This window comes from Anser brachyrhynchus (assembly GCF_964034855.1).
Source record: "Anser brachyrhynchus genome assembly, chromosome: 1".
In the NCBI taxonomy this organism is placed as follows: domain Eukaryota; kingdom Metazoa; phylum Chordata; class Aves; order Anseriformes; family Anatidae; genus Anser; species Anser brachyrhynchus.
In genome coordinates, this window is record NC_137694.1 from 39027249 (window position 1) to 39041127 (window position 13879).

Consider the following 13879-nt stretch of genomic DNA (forward strand, 5'->3'; position numbering starts at 1 on the left):
ACTGGTAAAAATCTTCCTCTATACAAACCTGAGACTAAGATGTTGATTTTTAAAAGTAGAACTGACATTTTTGCTTGTGTGATAATATTCTGTATATGAACTCTTTAAAAAAAAAAAACAAACGATCTAAACCAGGAGGTTCCTACATACTGAAGAAATCTGTACTGCTGTTGAGCCTTCATGTGGTCCATTGCTGCACGTCAACATTATGCTGGGTAAATATTACCCTATGGTCAGGTGCAGATATACAATGGAGAAGATGGATACATCATCCTCTTTCCTTCCCTGCCTCCATCATTTATACGAGAAATGTGTCCCAGTCTTCCAGATCACAGCACACATCCACAGGCTGTACAATGCCCACCATTTAGATTTGTGTTGCTTCTCTTTGTGACAGCTCTACAGCCAAGCTTAGGAGGTCACAGGACAATTTTCTATCAGGTCACAGGCTTGACTGCCTGACAGCGGGCAATTTGCTGCACTGCCTCTTCAGCAGTCAGCCATCTCAATCATTACAGGCCATCCTTTAATTGTCACCAATGCCATGATGACATCAACTTTCAGGACAGCCCACGTGTTTGAAACTGCCTTCTCCCAAAGGCTGTCAACCAGTGCTTCCTGTGTAGCTGAAGGAGAGAATTCCCAGAATCTAAGCTGGATGGACTGAATTATAGGAATTAATTACAGGAATTATGGGGGCCTAGATTATTTTGCTGTGCTACTTCTTTCTCATATCTCTCCTTCCTCCTGCCCAGGGATCCAAATGTGGTGCTCAGGAGAGTAGAAAGTTTGAGTTAGTCATTGCCCTCTTTAATGCAAATACTGTGGTACTGAGGTCCATAAATCAGGCAGGTGGGCCATCAATTGAAATGTTTCTCCTTTCCTTTCTTAAGAGTGAACATGCATCAGTACAATTACTCTAGATTCTGCATGCGTTGGAGTGGTACCCTGCTATTAACCAGGGCCTCTAGATACTCAAGTTGAAGGAAGACACGCAGTCTGAAAAACAGAAAGCTTTGTGGCAAACACATGAAACAGAGCTCAGGCAGTTTTCCCTAGGAACAAGTTATGCCCCTAGCAGTTCTTATTGAATATTGTAAAGCAAACATTTATACTGGCTTTTCTTCTGCATCTACATGGGCTGTGAATTCTCCATGCGCACTGCAGCCAGCTAATCTGAATGGAACAAAAACATTTGTTTTTCTTCACATTTCTCTATATACCAAGCTCTTCCAAATAAATATTCAGCTGAAATCTCTTGTACTATTAGGGAAAACAAATAAATCAAATGAATGAATTCATTTGAATGCCAGAAAGATCTATCATTTCTGTGTTCTAAGAATATCCCACAAACAATTAAATGTTCATGTAACAGAGGCAGGCCTGATAAAATGATGAGTCTCCCTGGCGCCAGCATTAGGCCTGGCTAAAAGCCAGCAACAGACGAGCATTTAAAAACCCTACAGAAAACATAAGTGACCCCAGCATGGATAAGCTGAGGAAGAGCTTCCCTTTGAACACCCGGAGCAATTCACCATGCTGAATGTTCCTTTAGTCTTTGGCTTCACTGTCTGGCTCAAACTTGCAGATGAAAATCCAGATGAATTCTGTGGGTCTTTACTCAAAGCACAGAAAAAAAATAGGCAGACATTTCAAACTTGATTCTGGCTTTGGATTCAGTCTTCCTTGCATTGATAGTGATAAGGTGATGGAAAGCTGGGAATTTCCCAGCATGAGTGGGCACAAAACTAGATACCACAACAGTGATTTGTTTATACCTATACCATCCATACCAGTTATTTCTCTGGGTTCAAGAAATGGGCCATTCCACAATGAAGCAGGAGGGAGGCAGGATTAAACTTATGCCTTCACAGCCTGCTCCAAGTTGTGCTGTGATTTGGCCTTTGGTCTAGGGATCAAGAAATAGATAGGGTTTCCAGGGCAGTCTGGCTGAAAAAGCATCTAACTTTTGGGATGCAAAAGCCCCCAGACAAACTTCATATACTTTAAAGTACTTTTACAGACTTAAAGTGTCTGGTAGTGTAAATTATAGTAAGTAATGGGACTGCAGGAGTTTTCTTTCTTTTAAGATTCGGGAGTTGTTAATCATCCTCTGCTAGTAATGGTACTACCATTAATAATGTCTGGAGCAAACCAAGATTATTGCCATGTTGCAAAGAAGAAAGACAATGAACAAAAGGGCTGAGGGAAAGTCTCTGCCTTCTCTAATTTGCACGGTGCACCCATTAAAAATCACCCTTATTAAACAGGCATCAGCGTTAAGTATCTGCTTCCAAAAATCTTGATTATACAGTGTAAATAAAACTGAATATTTTTAATATGCAAAATATGCAATTAGTTTTCATTACACACTTGCCAATTTTAATTTGGGAAGAAAAATCTGTGCTCCAGTTATTGAACTGAAACCTTAATCTCATTTGAAAGGCTTTATGCTTAGAGATGAAAACTGTTTCTTCTGTGTCTTGACTTCCTTCTCACTCCCCTAATCCTAATGGAGCCCTCTCTTCTCTCCCTCTTTTTCTGCATTTTCTTTGGGAGTGAGCAAGGAGGCCCTCTACCCTGGGGGAAGGCATGCATCTGTGTGGCCTGGAAATACAGATGAAGCCCTAACAGACGGTGTCACTGTGGTTTTGATGGGGAAAAGAGAACACTAAAACATCTAAGGCTGTTGAAAGGACTGCATATCTAGTTTAGGAGAAAAATGCTTTAAAATGCCATGGAATTAGAGAATCACAGAGTGGTTTGGGTTAGAAGGGACCTTAAAGATCATTCAGTTCCAACCCCTCTGCCATGGGCAGGGACACCTCCCACCAGTGTAGGTTGCTCAGATACACCTATTACTCCTTTGGTTCCCAGAAATGGGCCATTCTACAATGAAGCAGGAGGCAGGAATGAGCTGTCATTCTTTGATTGCACTGCATGGGTGTCTGGGGCAACTATCACAAAAGACATTGGGGTTATGGACAGTCAGCGTTTGGTTAAGGCAGGAGGAGGTGCAAGTGGAGTTATAGGACTAGTTTGTATTAAGATGCCTTGAAACATTGTCTGATAAACAGAAGCAATACTTTTTCATGGCCATGTTCCTTCTAAAACACACTTTCAGGTACTTCATCTTTTCAGGCTACTGTGAACTTTAATGTTCAGAGATTAATTAGACTTCTCAGGAAGATTGTACAGTAGAGATCACCTGATGGACATACCCCTTCAGTGGGAGTGAGGAAGCCCCCATATCCTGAGACTTAAAAATCAAATCATTCCCAATGTGTGTCTTTTTCCATTCCAGCCGAAAATGAAGACTGGATCACAACCAACACCTTCTTGTTTGGGCATCTTTTCATCTGATGTGGTATAACAGAGATGCTGTGGACATTTGGAGTTGAATCCCAGTGCTGGCTCATCCCTGTGAAACTAGAAGAAATGTTCAATTTCATCTACATCTTTTTTCAAACTGTCACTGTGATTTACTGGGGGAAAAAAAATATATTTGCTGGACATTTTTTGTTTATAGATGACTTCTTGTTGACTGACTCCTGTGTGATTTGTTATCTTAACACACAGACAGGTAGCTAAAACACTTGTAAAGTTCAGCAGCTGTAAATTGCTGCAGCCTGAGCACTAGATTTCTCATGAGCCAAGGAACATCTCCAGTAGATGATTTCTCAAGAAGCTGTTGACTTTGAAGATGTGTAATACATCCTATATGCTGCAGCTTGCAGGACTGCCCTCCTATGGCTCAGAGGTAATATCTGCTTGTAAATACTAGTAATAATTTGCAACATCATATAATGTTAGCGTAAATGACAAGACATGGAAGCTATTTAAGTAACCTCTGTTTTTTTTGTAACATCTGTCTGAAATCCGTGAATGATGTTTGCTTCAGTTTACATTAAAGCAAAAGAATCAGTTAAAAATTATGACTCAAGGTAGCATATTGGTTAGTGTGACTTACTGTAATATCTGAAAAAAAAAACCTTTAGAAGGTGATATGGTGTCCTCAGAAGTTCTAGAAGAGTTTATGAAGCTTCTAGCATTGCAGAGAGTGAGGCAATTCTGTAAATGCATAGTATTTTCATATGAAATAATACTGTAAGGTAACACACATAGCATTGCCATTCATCAACAATTTGCTGCTGCATATGCTGTACTTGTTTTTACTTGTAGACCACAAAGTGCAGATATTTTTCATGCAATATTTAACGAGTGGTAGTGTTCTCACAAGAGTGTAGTATTTTCTATAAGAACAAAATGTAGTAATGTTGGGTACCCTCAATTTAAAAAACAAAACAAAACAAAGCAACCCCCTAAACCCTAATAGTGCCTAACAGAATTTGTCCCACTTCTTTTTTTTTTTTTTTTTTTAATCAAGAGGAAAATATTGTTTGCAGTTACAACATTTCTTCAAGGTTATTTAAGCATTCGAGTGTTCTGTTTATTGTACTGATTATGACTTGCTTTGCCAAACCCAACAAATTTTAAGTCACTGCTTTGATAGTCTACCATTCCTTCTGTTCGACATGTGGTTTCTCTAGCATATGGATGTAATATTTCATATTCCACTTAATACTTCTTGTTAAAACTCCAGTTTTCCTGCAAATCTTGGTTCTTTCACCTTCTATCTACCCTGCTATATCCAATCTGACCCACTTATGACATGCCCAAGGCTATCATAATAGTCTCTTCTAAATCCTTCTGTTAAACCCGTATTCAGATCTGGTTAGATTTGCTACATTTTTAAGAACTTAGCTATGTGTGTATCAACATCTTTCCAACGGGGCTAGCATCAAATAAATAAATAAATACACTGTCTGGAGCTTTTCTACCTAAATCTAGTAGGTACCATCAGTATGAAATGTGATGCTTTCCAGATGTTTTGGAATTTCTTTCGATTGTTGAGCCAATTCTATGACATTCTGAATGACAAAATCCAGAAAGTTATATTCTGAATACTTTCTTGTGGCAATAGTTAAGGGCCTGATCCTGCAACATATCGAGCATGTCATGAAAGGTCATAAATGCCCTTAAATCCCACTGAACTCAGAAGTTAAGAATGAAATTTAAAAACTGTATGAGATCTTTGAGCTTTCACAGCATAAACTCTTGAGCATTGGTAATTGAGGATACTCTGCTTTTGGAGACATATGTTACATATAGTCACAACAGTTGAGGAAATCAGTATATTTAGAACAGGAAATCCCTTTAATACACATGCCAATTAGATCAGAATTCTCTTTGAGGAAAAACATAGCTAGTTTAAGAAACATATTGGTTTCCAATACACTTGATTCTTGAACAAAAACATCTGCTAACAATGCTAATCATGGTAGAAAGAACATCATAATTAAAAATGCATTTGACATCCAAAAGCTAAGGTACAAAGCAAGGATCTCAGTGGTTTTTTTTATTTGTTTGTTGTTTGTTTTTTTTTTAATCACTTGAAAGAATAAAGAGTTTTATCCCTTAAGTGACGTCCTGATTCAGAACCAGAAGCTCTGATGATTCTTTACCTTGAACTGGACACTTTTTTTTTTTTTTTTTCCTAATGGAGACAGAAACAAGCCCTATGCATTAACCTAATAAATTACACAAAAATAATTGCACAGTGGCAGTTGCTCCCACTTTACCCTTTTATCTCTGTAGCTTACACAAACAAGGTGAAGTTTTCTTTCCAACTGCCTAAATTACTATTTCTTTGTATACTATGTGTATTTCTGTGACACCTATTTCTGTTTTTCTGTTGTTCTCAGAGAATGAATTTTTCAGGTGATCCACCAGAAACATGCTTTCCAGTCTTTGGTTTCCAAGATATACTATGTCAAATTCAATTCATCCTGGAATATTTAGGAAGTATTTCTGTAGAGCAGAAAATGGCAGACTTTCACCCTTCAAGCTCTTGTGAGTTTGATCCACCTCATTGGTCAGCATGTCTCAGGGGAATGTAAAACCATCAGGTGTAACCTTGACTTTTCACCACCATGTATTCTTGTTTTAATATGTGCACTCTAAGTGTTTCAGTTTTTCCTTAACTGCCGGCTTATGTTTAGCATTCTGAGCTTGTTCATTTACTTCTCCGTGTTTCTCCATTGGTATTCTCTAGGGTCTTCACCCATGTAGCAAGTAACACACAGAGAACAAATATTACAGTTGTAGCTACCTTTTAGTGATCTCCCAGTGTTCTTGCATCTACTTCTTGCAATCTCTCTCTCTTCTGAAGTAATTCATAGAGTGAAAAGACTTCAGTATTGACTGCTTAATTTATAATACAAGACTTTCAGGGTCTTTTCTAATCACTGTCTTACACATTGTGATTAAATGTTATTCAGTGCACTAAAGCTTTGGTTGAAGTAGGAGCCAACAATCAGATTTTATTAGAATACAATATTCACAAGAACATAGGTCATGAGGACTTATTCTGGCAATTTTCACCTCTGAAATCTGCAACACCTAATATACTTAATACTTCCACATCTTTCAATAGAAAGGGATAGATCTTTGGATTTGACAAAGACTTTTTAATTTCTGAAGTGCTTCAGATTGCAGTTTCTACAGTTTATGATTACTTGTGGAGCTACAGTTTTGCTGTGGTCCTTTGGTTTCAGCCCTGAATTTCTCTCATTATGGCATTCGAACGTGAAGACCCTTCAACCTGTTTATTTCTCTCCTTGCTGCATATTGGCAAATTGGCAAATGGATAAACAGTTTAGGTGGTTTCCATCATTCAACTTATTTATAGTTTATAAATTAAAAAAAAAATCCTAGAAATAAAATATGACGTACTTTTGGATCTTTACAATATATGATTTTTTTAAGCCTCACATATCACCAAAATATGAAGTTACTTTTGACATTAACATTGGTCTGACTGTCTACAGAAAAGCAGGAAGTAAAGATACATTACTAAATTTTACCAGAACAAAATTAATCTATTCAAATGCCTGAAGCATGCAAAGCTGGTGATGTATTATGTTACTGTGATAGAGTGACCTTGTATTATTGACAGGAAAGGAGGAGCTCCTTCACAACATCAAACTGTTGCAAAATTAACAAAAGCCATAACAAGATGAGAAATATATCTCCTAAAAAGGCGAAACCTCAAATCATGGATATCCTGACCATCCTGATGGGAACAGAGCTGATCTGCCATGTTGGTAACAGATGTGAGAAATATGATCTGCTTCCTACTAGAGAAAGGACTGTACAGGACTTCATCTGTTTTCATTTCTTCTGAGGATATGGGAGGGCTTCTCTGCCAACTCAATGGGAAATAGACAGCTATATGTTTTTTCCGAGCTAAATTATTGCTGCCTCCCTTTGGTTTGAAATTTTTATATGTAAAGTGCTAAATTTATTCAAGTACTTGCTAGCATGTTAAAAATAGTCTAAACTTGGAAACAAATATGATTTTCTCTCAAATTAAAGGCAATAAATATTTGCATTTTCCGAGTGTTAGTTATAGCTCCTTTTGAAGCTACACAATCCCTTTTAGAGTGTCTGAAAAGGAAGTAATAAGAGGCTGTGTCCCACCTATGAAGCAGTGAGCCACAAAGTGTTTGATGCATAGTGGCTATGTTTATAAAGTAGTATGAGAAGGAGACCTCCAGAAAGTTGAAGGATTGCATGCTAGGATAGATTAATATGCTTTATAGAAAAATTCAAGAAGCTAAAAAAAGAAAAAAGGCCAGAGATGCAATTAATGAGTGATTAACACTCAACACTAAAAATTCTTATATTTCTTTCTGTAAGGCAGTAGGGTTTTGGTAGGTCCAGATGAGGATGGCATGTGCAACTCAGTTCTTCCTAAAAAATCAGATCTTTGGTCCCTTTTTGCCTACAGCTTTCGCTAGAAATGGTCAGTCTGCAGGACTGCAGCAAGAGACAGGTAAAGATCTCTTCTCTCTTTCCATCTCTCTTCTAAGAGATTTTTCATATTAATGTTTTAGAAAGATGAGGACAAACACTCAGTTTTGTCCCTTCCTTGACTCACTAGTAGTCAGGTTTCAGGGGAAAAAAATCAACAAATTCAAGTTTTCTTCTGTGACAAAGAATTTCTCTTTATTCCTGCCACCCTAATCAAGATCTACCCTTAGCTCCATGAACAGATTACCTGTTTTTATAAACAGTGCTTCTTCCCTACATCCCGCTTAAGAGGCAGCATAAGCCTTGTTCAAATTCTTCAGTTTGTCCATGTTGTTCACTAATCAAGGTCTGGCAGATCAGCTTCTTCCTAAACACTTGGACTTCTCGAGACATAGCTAACATGATGTGATACTCAGATCTATGCAGGAATCACAGGACTCTCCGGTGGGCTGCCTTCTTTGGCCACTCCTTGCATAAGATCTAGCCTAGTGACTCAAATGCAGATTCAGCAAGCAGTCTTAGCACTTAAATCAATTGACTCAAAACAAACAAACAAAAAAAAAAACCAAAGCAACAAGAACAACAACAACAACAAAACCATAGTGCCTTCTGGACCGCTGTAGCACAATCACCTGCAGCACTCAGTACCTGCAGAAGATCCATATTCAGCTGCAGACTAAACTAGGATGTCCTCAGAGATCCTGGCACTAGACATGTTCAGGCAACTGATCCTTTAAATGTTTGTTCTCCCCCCTTCTGTGAAGCTTTCAGTAAGGAATTTGGAGAGTATTTTTTCAAGGATGTTAAATAGCCGGCTTATAACTATGAAATGAAAAATGACATTAATTCAAATACCAGAGAAGAAGGTGAATATAACTATATCCAAAGACTTTGGACAGGATCTCTAGCTCTTGCAAACCAACAAACAGATGTATCTCCATTATATATGAATAGATCATGTATGTAGGCTAGACAGGTAGATAGGCTTTGGGATATACTGTGTCCTTACAGAAGGATACTTTTGAACTGATTCCACAGAAGCAGTCTAGTGCCTGACAGGGTTTTGGCAGCCAAGGAATGCAGCTGAGTGTTGAGCCCGTATTACTGATCCAACGCCCCAGGAGACTCTGCATCTCTGGAAAACAAGCTCACCCTGCTCATGTCTCCAGCTTAGGTCTGGTATTGGCCTTGCTGGACTCCACTCAGTTGCTACTCCAATGCCTCTGCTCTCTTTAGCTGGAAAGCTTCAGTAATTTAGGCACAGCAGTGACCTGCTTCAGCTCTCAAAAGTCTCATGTTCACATGGTTCGGCACCTGAGCTGATACCAGGGGGGTCCAGTGCAGGGATACCCACGCTCGTTCTGCATGAGCTAGTTCAGGGCTGGAAGCCATCGTACTACCTAGGTTTCTGTGGACCAGAGTGTTGTAACACCCAGATTATCCTGGGTAACAGACAGCTGATGTCAGTGATGCCATATTGACTTAAACCAGCTGGGGATCTAGTCCTTCATGTGCGACTGCAGAAAGAAAATATGGAGTGAACTTCCAGAGGAGATTAAATGAATCCAGGGCCTGACCACAGTTCAGAAGCTCTGCCAGCCCTTTTTATTCGATAGAGTACATTTTATCATAACCAGAACATTTCTCATTCTTTTCCCCAAAGAACATCCCATGGCAAACAGAGTTTTCTAGAACTGAAAAAGGAGAAGAGCCAGAAGAGCCAGTCCATCAAGGAGTATACTGCTGCCCTCTAACTTACATGGGAAGTGTTCAGATAACATGGTGGCTGGCAACACAAGTCCCTAAAATAAGGTTTAAGCCATCAGTGCAGGAAAAGAGTTGGAACAAGAGATAACAGAATGGCTAAACCCACAAATTAAAAACAAAAACAAAACACTTTTTCCAGAAATTATATGTACTGAAACTCAATTGATCAAGACTGATCTTTGAAGAATCGATTCTGATATCTCTGTTAGGCAGCTAATGTGTAATGCTCCAAAAATAGTAAGAACATTGCTTGCAGTAATCCAAAGCAGTCTTCTCTGTCACTGCTACTCTCCTCCTCTGCAGTTCAGGGTTTAGTGCCATCCTATTGCTTAAAAAATTGTTTCTCTCTTGTCTTCTGGATGCTTTCATTACCCATGAATGCACCTCAAGCCGTTGTTCCTGTTCAGTAAGATCACATAGTGTTTTACCTACTATGAAAAGTTTTGGAGAGGAAGAAAGATTCAGTTTATCTAAAATGTTCCTGTTCTCTATAAGAATCTAAAATACTTATTTTTTTTTTGTAAAAAATAAAAAAAAAAACAATTAAAGAAATCATTATGTGGTGAAAGGCCTTAAATTATAATGGAAAAAATATAAAAGGGTAATTCCAAAACCACTCTTTTTTTTTTTTTTGTAATAAAAAGAGCAGATAAATCAGTTCTTCCTAAGAAGAAACATTTTCCTTTCAAGCAGGAAGAAAGAATAAACTTTTTTTCCTTTCACATTAGATGTCTAGTTTAGGCTACCTGTCTAAGCTTCTGCCACAGTTACCAAAACAAGTGGATATTCACTCTGAAGAACTTATACCATCCAACCTATATACCTTTCTCTGATTGTCCTAAATCAGTCCAATTAGAGAAAACTCTCACCATTTCTATATTTAGGTATCAAAAAAAAAAAAAAAAAAAAAAGAGTTGAAGTTTATTGCTACTGAAGACTTTGTTTCTGGTTACCATAAACCTTCAGAAATACTTTTCTGCAATCAAAATAGAACGAACTATACACAAGCAGACCAGCGATGGCATTCATCTCTCTTAATCATCACTGCCTATGCCAGAGCTAGCTATCTGGACTTCTTTTGTTATCAGTAAGGAAACAACAACAACAGAAATGTGGGCTGAAAGGGATCTATGTGGGCCCATCTAGACCAGAACTGTCAACAGCACAAGATCAGGCCAGTGCTGGCTTTGTCTTGAAAATATCCAATGAGGCATATATCACAGTCTTCTTGTCGGGCAGCTTTCGCAGGTCTTTCCAGGAAAAGTCACCTGTAAGTGTGGAATTAGACAGAGCCTCTAACCTGTTTTACATGGCTGCTGCAGAATGAAGGAGCTGTGCCTCAGCTTGGGCAGCCTACAGTGACCGTGTCAGATGTGGACGGTTGGCAAGGTAAAGCCAGTCCCAGTTAGTCAAGTAGCATGTTGTCTGCGGTGAGACTTAGCTCTCCTGATTTAAGATATTGGGAAGTTTGAGTGTTGAGTCTAAGTCACACAGGCCTCTTCCTTGATCAGTGGAGAGATATTTCCAAAGTGTAATTCATCTCATCTTAATATGAGGTGGAATGAATTGCCCTCAGGAGATACGCAGCTATTATCAGCTATGGTGGGAGAGTAGATGAACAATTTGTGCTATAGGTCTATATTTTAGATTTCAGAAATTTATGTGGTTTTGATTATATATTCAGAAAGATATTATGACAGTCAGAAGGTTAGGAATAGTAACTTCCAATCCACATATATAAATGTATATCCAACAAACATTACAAAACCTAGTTATCCTATCATTAAAAAATTATAACATTTTAACAATGCTTTGCATCAGCAGAAAGAAGTCTTGTGCTGAAATACTGCTCAGTCCTTAATTTTAGAGATCACAGGAGAGTTGATAATAAAGAGAAATGCCTCAAGGCTTAATTTATATTTTCTACTTTTTCCATTTGCAGGAAAAATACCAAAGGCATAAACAGCATTTCTGTAACTATTTAGGGAGCTGCACAAATTTCTTAAGGAATTACATCTCAGTTTGAATAGACTTCACAGCAAAAAGAATCCAGTATGGAAAGAAACATAAGCAATGCATGCTGAGATCCACAGTTATGTCTAGAATAAAACACAGTTTAGCACAATAACATTTAATGATCCAATAAGATGAACCCATTGCTTTTCAAGCAGCTTTAGTCACTCAGCTGGGAATGATATAGTTAATAAAAGAATATTTAATACAACTAGGGAAGATTTTTCAAAAGGGTCACTAAGCTAAAAGGCAATCTATAGCTTTTTCTTTTTCTTTTTTTTTTTCTTTTTATGAACAAGTTACCTTCCTATTTATCTGCACTGCCCTGTGGCAGAAAACTGACACTGCTATTTGCAGCCTTTGTCTCATTTAGAATAGATAATGCAAATATCTCCTTTTATTTTAAACAAAACAGGACCGGTTTATGAATTCAAGTAGAAAAGAGAGAGAAAGAGAAAGAGAGTGCATGAGAGAGAGTGATAGAGATTTATGATAGCTTAAAAACAGATGCTGGTAAAACGAGCAACAGCAACACGGCTGTGGCACCTCTGTTGCAGCCTAGATACACTGCACAGTGTCTAACTGATAATTCTGTTTCAAGGAGGAAGACCACAAAAGTTGTATTTTTACAGCTGAAGACCCATTCTCTATTCCTTTCCTTCGATGCTAGATGTTTAATCATGTAACAGGGAGATGCCTAGGTCAAGCATCTTTAAAAAGTTTGAAATTCTTAAAAATTTCTTCTGTTAAATGTGCACTCATTTCTCCAGCTCGTACAGATGAATATTACCTTCATGTATAGATGAACTATAAATGAGATCTATAGATGAACTATAGATTGACTCTAGATCTTCTACATATGATCTCTATAGGTTTTCACAGATCTCTATAATATATATAGAGAGAACAATAGAGTTCTTTATAGATCCCTAAAATATATAGAGATCTAGAGATTTTATAGATCTCTATAATATATATAGAGGGAACTATTAAGATCTATAAAGATATACAGATGAACATAACCCAGAGTAAACCCAGGCCTGGTCTGGCAGCTTGTAGCCTGGATGACCTAACAGACATATTAATGCTTGTTGATGGAAACAGGGCATGAAATGGCATCTCTATCACAAACCATAAAGATCTGTTACTCAACAGAACAAGCAACAGGGTAAAACATTATTCCATGCAGTCAGTTTAAATGGCTAAGATTTTGGATGTTTATTTGTGGTGAGTAGTCTCCTATATATTTTTTGACAGGCTCTGCCACTGACCACAGAGTGCAAAAAGAACTGCAGTATAAGCAAAACTACTTTGTAGACAGATGTCAACTGCCTTGAGTCTCTCCTTAAGCAGCTGAGCATACACCAGTTATATCCAAGTTGCTGGGGTTTGGCAGGTTGATGCTGAGCTCTTGGTTCAATCATGTCTTCAGTGAACTCTTCACCTTTGTTTTAGGCCTCTTCAATTTGTTTGGCATACATAGCAGAACTGAAGATTTACCAGCCAGCCCTGATGACCACCCACTGACATACAAAAACCTCTAAATATTATCTCTCTCTTTTTTTTTTCTTTATTAGGTAAATAAATATTTTTGGTTTTCTTAGTTTGGTTAAGTACATATTTCTCTATATATCCTATGGTCAGAATAAGCATCATAACTGAGGTCTGTGTCTTCTAGCTCTGAGCAAGATAATAGAACAAGGAAAGTATTACTATCTTTGTGGCTCCTTTTTATCTCCTCCCCACTGGATCTTCACATGGACTTACGAGAAACCCATCACACAGTATCACAATAGCTACCCTTGGGTACAGTAAAAGCAAGGGTCACGTTAGGGCTGGCTGAAAGGCAGTAATTCCAACTCATTAAATATACTGAGGTTTCAGAGCCTGTTCCAACATGAACAAAACCAATATCTCCTGTTATATGTGGATCAAGAAAACAAACCTATTCCAGGAGACCAGCTGGAATATTATCTGTAACCTACTGATTAGTTACTCACCTTGGGCAAAAAGAGAGCCAACCTCAGCTCCCCTCAGGGAACCACTCAGATGAGTGGAGTTGAATTTGGGTTTCCATCCTTCCAGGTAAATGCTTTTCTCTGATACACTCCTGAACCTGAGAACCTCATTAATCATGTTTTCAGAGAAACTGGTATGTTTTGATTTTTGGTTTTAATGAAATAGCTGTCATGGAAGAAAAGAGCTAATTCAAAGTTTGAAACAA